Raw genomic sequence first — 8,277 nt, 5'->3', positions numbered from 1 at the left:
ATGCAGGAAGATTTTGAGAATGCTCTACCACATGGTCCATGAATCATATATGTAGATACAGCTCTAAACAATTTTGGATGCTGAGCAGGATCTGGCAACTCTGAAGATATTAACTAATCAATTTGAGTTGTCGTTGTTATCTTATGGTCTCCACTTAACCATAAAAGAATGCGAGCATGTGGTAGACCTCTTTTTTGGAATTCCACCGTATACATCCCTTATACCAAAAAGACAAAAAAATTATATGTTATATTTAAACTATCTATTTTATGTATGTGCTTTGATAAATTAAGGGTGATAATAAAAAATCAACAATACGTTAAGTAAGAAAATATTTTGCCATTTATTTTATAACAATCTAAAGGAATATTTCTTTAAAAATAAGGTTGGATGATGAGCAATACCTGCATCTAGCACTCCAAATGGAATTCCTTGCTTAAGATCCGAGATTATCATGTCAAGCTTAATTTTGAATACTCTACACGATATATCCGGCCGGTCTTCAACCTTTAAGTTCCTTGGATTGTTAACCCTGCCAATCTCTTGCCAACTTGAGTTACATGTCATTGTGATGAAGAGGTCTGGATATCCATATTTCTTACAAATTGCCATAGCATCTTGACAATTATTAAACATGTATCTCATACCACCAGTGAAGGACGCAGGTAGGATGATACGCTTACCTGCTTTAAAAGCACGTGTCTCACCCCTAACAACTGCATCTTGAATCCCTTTGTATATATCACTCCTCACCTTGGTTTGGTTGTTTCGGTAGTAGGTCAACCTTTGTGCTTCAATCATAGAAAAGCAATCAACCAAGAACTGCTGAAATAATCTTCCACCATTGACAATGGTTGCATACTCGACCTTTCTCTCTTGTATTCTAAATGCTATGAACTCCCTTAAACTCACACGCTGTCTCTTTCTATTTTCATCAGCCCTATGAGATTCTCGCAAAGGAATGTCTTCTTGGTAGTCATCTTTACCGTAAGGAAACATCATAGGGTACTGAAGAGGAATAAATGCGGTGTGTGTCTCATGAATCCTTTGCAGATGTCCAGACTTTAATTGAACTATAATATCACGTCCTGCATCTCCAGAATCAAAATCTCCTACTATTAGAGCTGCGACCTCGTTAGAAGATGGTAAATTGTAGACTCTTGCATCCTTTGATCTTTTTCGGTACAACCGTAGTCTTATATTTGCGATATCTCCTTGATTCAGGTAGTTTCTCACTATCCTAAATGTGTGAGCAAGAACATTATGTTGATCGATCATGTCCTTGAGATCTAGAACTAAGGACTGGTCAATGTTGTTGTTGTTTGTTCTTGAACTGTATAAAACATCAATTGAAAATATTAGTATTCATAATTAACCAAAATCAAAGTACGAACTACCTAAATAAATTTTTAATTAGTTTGGAATGCATGAATCAAACCTGAAAATTTCTATCCTGTTTGAGACCTCATTTTCTGTATCATAAATATATAACTGCGCAAATTTTGGTCTTTGTCCCTCAATTGGCACCAAGCTTCCAATTCTGTGGTAGTTTTGTCCACTCACAATGAACTGGGGAGGACCTGTCCCATCATTGATAGAGGTCTCTATTTTACCTCCGAGGGACGTGAAGCAAAACATGCTATTATAAGTTCTTATATTATCCTTAAAGTGTTTGCTTCTCTGGTCTGCTCCAGATATTAAACCTTGCAAGAGCTGAGGTGGACGTTGCAAAAACGGCAGTTGTACCTTCCCTCGCATACAACATATTGAGAACTCAATATTGGATCCTGTTTTAGACTTTTCTGATCTCTCCTCATACCACATCATGGCGTAGCAATGTCGACAAAAAAATTCTTGGTCATCAATATCTATCACATCTAATAATCACCAAGATAATAAATTATGTTTCAGTTATATCTGAAAAAAATACTTTATATAAAAATATATCTTTCTTTCACCATGTTAAGTATAAAAATAATATTTATAAAAGATTATCGAAGGTTGCAATTTATAGATTAAAAAGATGAGATCATATAATACAATTTTTTTGTGCCAACCTTAAGGTTTAAGTTTTACATGCACACTAATCAAACAATAAGAATTACAATATATCAATGTTCAAATACAAAAATTATAATATATAACCATATCTTAGTTTGAATTTTAAAAACTTGAACACTAAACTTGAATGCAAGCATTGTCTACAAATAAGGGCACAGATCCAATCCCTCAAGAAAGCAATTGAAGCAATGAAATCAACACAACAAGCAAAACCATCAGAGTTCGGCCAGCTAAGCATGGTGGACAATTCAAGTGAAGAAAAAATTTCAGAAAATAAAATAATTGCTGAAATTATTAAAAAATCCACATAAGATAAAAAATATTATATAATTTATAATGGCCCCATGAAAGGAGTATATGATGCTTGGAAAAAAGCAGCACCATTCACACATCAATCAAAGATAGTTCATAAAGGAGGATTTTTAACACTAGAAGAGGTAAAGGAATCCTTCAGGGAATATGAAACTCTTCATCCAGAGCAAACCCTAAAAAGAGCAGATAAAGCTCCAATTCAAGCCCAAAGAACAGGAATAATGAGAAACATTCCTACAAGGGCTGAAATCAAGAAAAGGGTCTGTAGATCAAATCTCAGAGAAACCCTTAATATAGTCCTGAATTGGACCGAAGAAAAAAGGACAAGTTTGGGATACTATCCTATTGCCAAAGAACAACCAACAAAGCTGGTTATTTTTCCAAAGGCTTCCCCATCTGACACTTATCAGTTTTTCCAGTATGGATTAATTGATACAATTTTAATTTTTAATGATCTAAAAATTATTAGTGAGTTTCCTGCAGGATTTGTTGATGCAGTAAAGAGATTTAAAAATATGATTGACAATGTAAATCCAAGGGATATATCCCTAAAATTTACAAATAGTCAACCTATTTTTAGTGAAGAAGAAGAATGCTTAGTTCCAGCACACCAAGTAATATTCATGTCCGTCTTCCCAGGAAACTTTCAACCAATTGATCAAATTCAAGATTTAACAATCTACAGTCATGAAGGAAGACTAGCCAGCACATTAGCAAGGGTCTAGAATGAGCCGTTCTGCCACCAGGTAGGAGTAAAGAAGCAATTCCACTGGATGCGACATTTAAAACAATTTTTTCTCTAGACCGAATAGCAGAAGAAAGTCCATTCCAAATAAATGTCTTACCACACCCACCATGCCCATAAACGAAGTAAAAACCACCAGAGTCTGTAACAACAGCATTGAGTATCTCATCAAATACTAACCTTTGCTCATGAGTCATCTTTTGTTCTGTATATAAGTTTGTATGAGTCAACTCATTTGTGTCATATGCTAACTCCTCCTCTATTAGCTTATTCTGAAAAAGGCGAACATGAGACATCTCAGGATATGGCATTGATTGATAGTCTCTTAAAGATCTCGCATTGCTGTTGAGTATCTTCTCAATCTCAATAAGGCAGAGGTTTTTCAATTCGTCATCAGTCATGTTTAGTCCTAGAAAAAGCACATAGTGGTTTTATGAAATATTTAATAAGTAATTCTAAAATAAAACTATTAATATTCTTAATAAAAATAAAGATAATAAGAGAATACAATCTTGATATAAAAAAAAGACATAGTAAAATACCTTGGTTTTTCAAAGCTTTTCTCCTCTCATATAGTATTCCATCAGCCAATAATGTCCAAGTTGCATTCCAAACACGCTCTGGGTTGCTAATGCTATTAGATATCAGTAGCATCGCAAATAATTTTCTCAATTGATGACCAGATGCAAGTTTAGCTACCTCATTAATAGCTGTAATGAATTCTCTATCATCGCACAGTAGTCCCATGGAATAGCAAGCATCTTGGAAGCTAGAATATGTAATTCCATTAACTGTCCTAATAGACTCATATGTTGTGCAACCTCTCTGAACAGCTAACAAAATTCTCATATAATAAATATCACCTGTACCCGGTGGAACATAATTTAACCTCCCGATAGAATACCCTCTTTTGCGTGGATGCCATACCCTTGATTCTCTATCATAAACAAATTGATTTGGAAATTCAGCATACGTCAAAGTTTGACCTGCTTCAATTTTTTTATTGGCCTCCATCCATGCTAAGAACATTGTACATTTCCCTTCCTCTTCTTCCACGATTTCTTCAAGATCGTCATCATCTTTAAAGATGATATTTTGCTCTCCAGGCAAATGAAAGGTTAATTTCATCACTGAAGGCCACCTTTGATGAATATCATACGCTAAGGTTCGCCACACAGCCTCACATGCAGACAAATATCTGCAATCATAGAATTGTTTGATCTCATCAATAACCTGAGCATCCTCTCCACTGGAAGCTTCCTTTGTAACTCCAACTGCTACCCTGTCTGGACCTTTATTCACATACTTGAACAAATATTTGATAGCATTCGACTTGTTGCAGTACTCTACATTAACATGCGCTTGATAAGAAATCAGTAGATATGCATTGTATGGAACCACATTCCTATTATCCATATGGACTCCCTTCTTCTCAGTAACCACCCCTGTGTCTCGTCTTCTATATGATGGGTATCCACTATCATCGATAACTGTGGTTTTACTGAATGTCTTGGGATAATATTTGGTGCAGTACCCATCTTTCATGCAGGAAGATTTTGAGAATGCTCTACCACATGGTCCATGAATCATATATGTAGATACAGCTCTAAACAATTTTGGATGCTGAGCAGGATCTGGCAACTCTGAAGATATTAACTAATCAATTTGAGTTGTCGTTGTTATCTTATGGTCTCCACTTAACCATAAAAGAATGTGAGCATGTGGTAGACCTCTTTTTTGGAATTCCACCGTATACATCCCTTATACCAAAAAGACAAAAAAATTATATGTTATATTTAAACTATCTATTTTATGTATGTGCTTTGATAAATTAAGGGTGATAATAAAAAATCAACAATACGTTAAGTAAGAAAATATTTTGCCATTTATTTTATAACAATCTAAAGGAATATTTCTTTAAAAATAAGGTTGGATGATGAGCAATACCTGCATCTAGCACTCCAAATGGAATTCCTTGCTTAAGATCCGAGATTATCATGTCAAGCTTAATTTTGAATACTCTACACGATATATCCGGCCGGTCTTCAACCTTTAAGTTCCTTGGATTGTTAACCCTGCCAATCTCTTGCCAACTTGAGTTACATGTCATTGTGATGAAGAGGTCTGGATATCCATATTTCTTACAAATTGCCATAGCATCTTGACAATTATTAAACATGTATCTCATACCACCAGTGAAGGACGCAGGTAGGATGATACGCTTACCTGCTTTAAAAGCACGTGTCTCACCCCTAACAACTGCATCTTGAATCCCTTTGTATATATCACTCCTCACCTTGGTTTGGTTGTTTCGGTAGTAGGTCAACCTTTGTGCTTCAATCATAGAAAAGCAATCAACCAAGAACTGCTGAAATAATCTTCCACCATTGACAATGGTTGCATACTCGACCTTTCTCTCTTGTATTCTAAATGCTATGAACTCCCTTAAACTCACACGCTGTCTCTTTCTATTTTCATCAGCCCTATGAGATTCTCGCAAAGGAATGTCTTCTTGGTAGTCATCTTTACCGTAAGGAAACATCATAGGGTACTGAAGAGGAATAAATGCGGTGTGTGTCTCATGAATCCTTTGCAGATGTCCAGACTTTAATTGAACTATAATATCACGTCCTGCATCTCCAGAATCAAAATCTCCTACTATTAGAGCTGCGACCTCGTTAGAAGATGGTAAATTGTAGACTCTTGCATCCTTTGATCTTTTTCGGTACAACCGTAGTCTTATATTTGCGATATCTCCTTGATTCAGGTAGTTTCTCACTATCCTAAATGTGTGAGCAAGAACATTATGTTGATCGATCATGTCCTTGAGATCTAGAACTAAGGACTGGTCAATGTTGTTGTTGTTTGTTCTTGAACTGTATAAAACATCAATTGAAAATATTAGTATTCATAATTAACCAAAATCAAAGTACGAACTACCTAAATAAATTTTTAATTAGTTTGGAATGCATGAATCAAACCTGAAAATTTCTATCCTGTTTGAGACCTCATTTTCTGTATCATAAATATATAACTGCGCAAATTTTGGTCTTTGTCCCTCAATTGGCACCAAGCTTCCAATTCTGTGGTAGTTTTGTCCACTCACAATGAACTGGGGAGGACCTGTCCCATCATTGATAGAGGTCTCTATTTTACCTCCGAGGGACGTGAAGCAAAACATGCTATTATAAGTTCTTATATTATCCTTAAAGTGTTTGCTTCTCTGGTCTGCTCCAGATATTAAACCTTGCAAGAGCTGAGGTGGACGTTGCAAAAACGGCAGTTGTACCTTCCCTCGCATACAACATATTGAGAACTCAATATTGGATCCTGTTTTAGACTTTTCTGATCTCTCCTCATACCACATCATGGCGTAGCAATGTCGACAAAAAAATTCTTGGTCATCAATATCTATCACATCTAATAATCACCAAGATAATAAATTATGTTTCAGTTATATCTGAAAAAAATACTTTATATAAAAATATATCTTTCTTTCACCATGTTAAGTATAAAAATAATATTTATAAAAGATTATCGAAGGTTGCAATTTATAGATTAAAAAGATGAGATCATATAATACAATTTTTTTGTGCCAACCTTAAGGTTTAAGTTTTACATGCACACTAATCAAACAATAAGAATTACAATATATCAATGTTCAAATACAAAAATTATAATATATAACCATATCTTAGTTTGAATTTTAAAAACTTGAACACTAAACTTGAATGCAAGCATTGTCTACAAATAAGGGCACAGATCCAATCCCTCAAGAAAGCAATTGAAGCAATGAAATCAACACAACAAGCAAAACCATCAGAGTTCGGCCAGCTAAGCATGGTGGACAATTCAAGTGAAGAAAAAATTTCAGAAAATAAAATAATTGCTGAAATTATTAAAAAATCCACATAAGATAAAAAATATTATATAATTTATAATGGCCCCATGAAAGGAGTATATGATGCTTGGAAAAAAGCAGCACCATTCACACATCAATCAAAGATAGTTCATAAAGGAGGATTTTTAACACTAGAAGAGGTAAAGGAATCCTTCAGGGAATATGAAACTCTTCATCCAGAGCAAACCCTAAAAAGAGCAGATAAAGCTCCAATTCAAGCCCAAAGAACAGGAATAATGAGAAACATTCCTACAAGGGCTGAAATCAAGAAAAGGGTCTGTAGATCAAATCTCAGAGAAACCCTTAATATAGTCCTGAATTGGACCGAAGAAAAAAGGACAAGTTTGGGATACTATCCTATTGCCAAAGAACAACCAACAAAGCTGGTTATTTTTCCAAAGGCTTCCCCATCTGACACTTATCAGTTTTTCCAGTATGGATTAATTGATACAATTTTAATTTTTAATGATCTAAAAATTATTAGTGAGTTTCCTGCAGGATTTGTTGATGCAGTAAAGAGATTTAAAAATATGATTGACAATGTAAATCCAAGGGATATATCCCTAAAATTTACAAATAGTCAACCTATTTTTAGTGAAGAAGAAGAATGCTTAGTTCCAGCACACCAAGTAATATTCATGTCCGTCTTCCCAGGAAACTTTCAACCAATTGATCAAATTCAAGATTTAACAATCTACAGTCATGAAGGAAGACTAGCCAGCACATTAGCAAGGGTCTTTGAAAGAACTCAAAAAATAACAAGGGAATCTCACACAAGAATTAATTATAAAAGCAGAAATACTCTGCTTGTGTCCAGTAAAAGAAATGAAATTGAAGAAAGAGAGATGAGACTCTTGGTGGAATTTGAATCTGCATTCTACAATTTATCCAGACTCTTAGAAAAGCTCCCTAAAGGGATAAAAATGAATCTCTACTATTTGATAAAAGACAGAGAAGACCACAAGTGCCAGCTATGTGCCTCGGAAATATCTGAAGAAAGCAATAATAAAATGGAATCTACCCACATGATAAAAGAAGAGGACAGTGCATCCACCCACATGATAAAAGAAGAGGACAGTGCATCTGAAGCATCCCTCAACATTATTGCATAATGACGTAAGCGCTTAGGTCATAGAGCACCAACAATGTAGCTGGTGCAAGATAATAAACAATGACGTAAGCAATGACGTCATAAGAAGGGTAAGGATGTGAATTGTCCATCAGACCCAACCATTATAAATAGATTGCTTAGGCAATT

Source organism: Arachis hypogaea, chromosome 4 (assembly GCF_003086295.3).
Source record: "Arachis hypogaea cultivar Tifrunner chromosome 4, arahy.Tifrunner.gnm2.J5K5, whole genome shotgun sequence".
Classification (NCBI taxonomy): Eukaryota; Viridiplantae; Streptophyta; class Magnoliopsida; order Fabales; family Fabaceae; genus Arachis; species Arachis hypogaea.
This window is presented reverse-complemented; position numbering follows the sequence as displayed.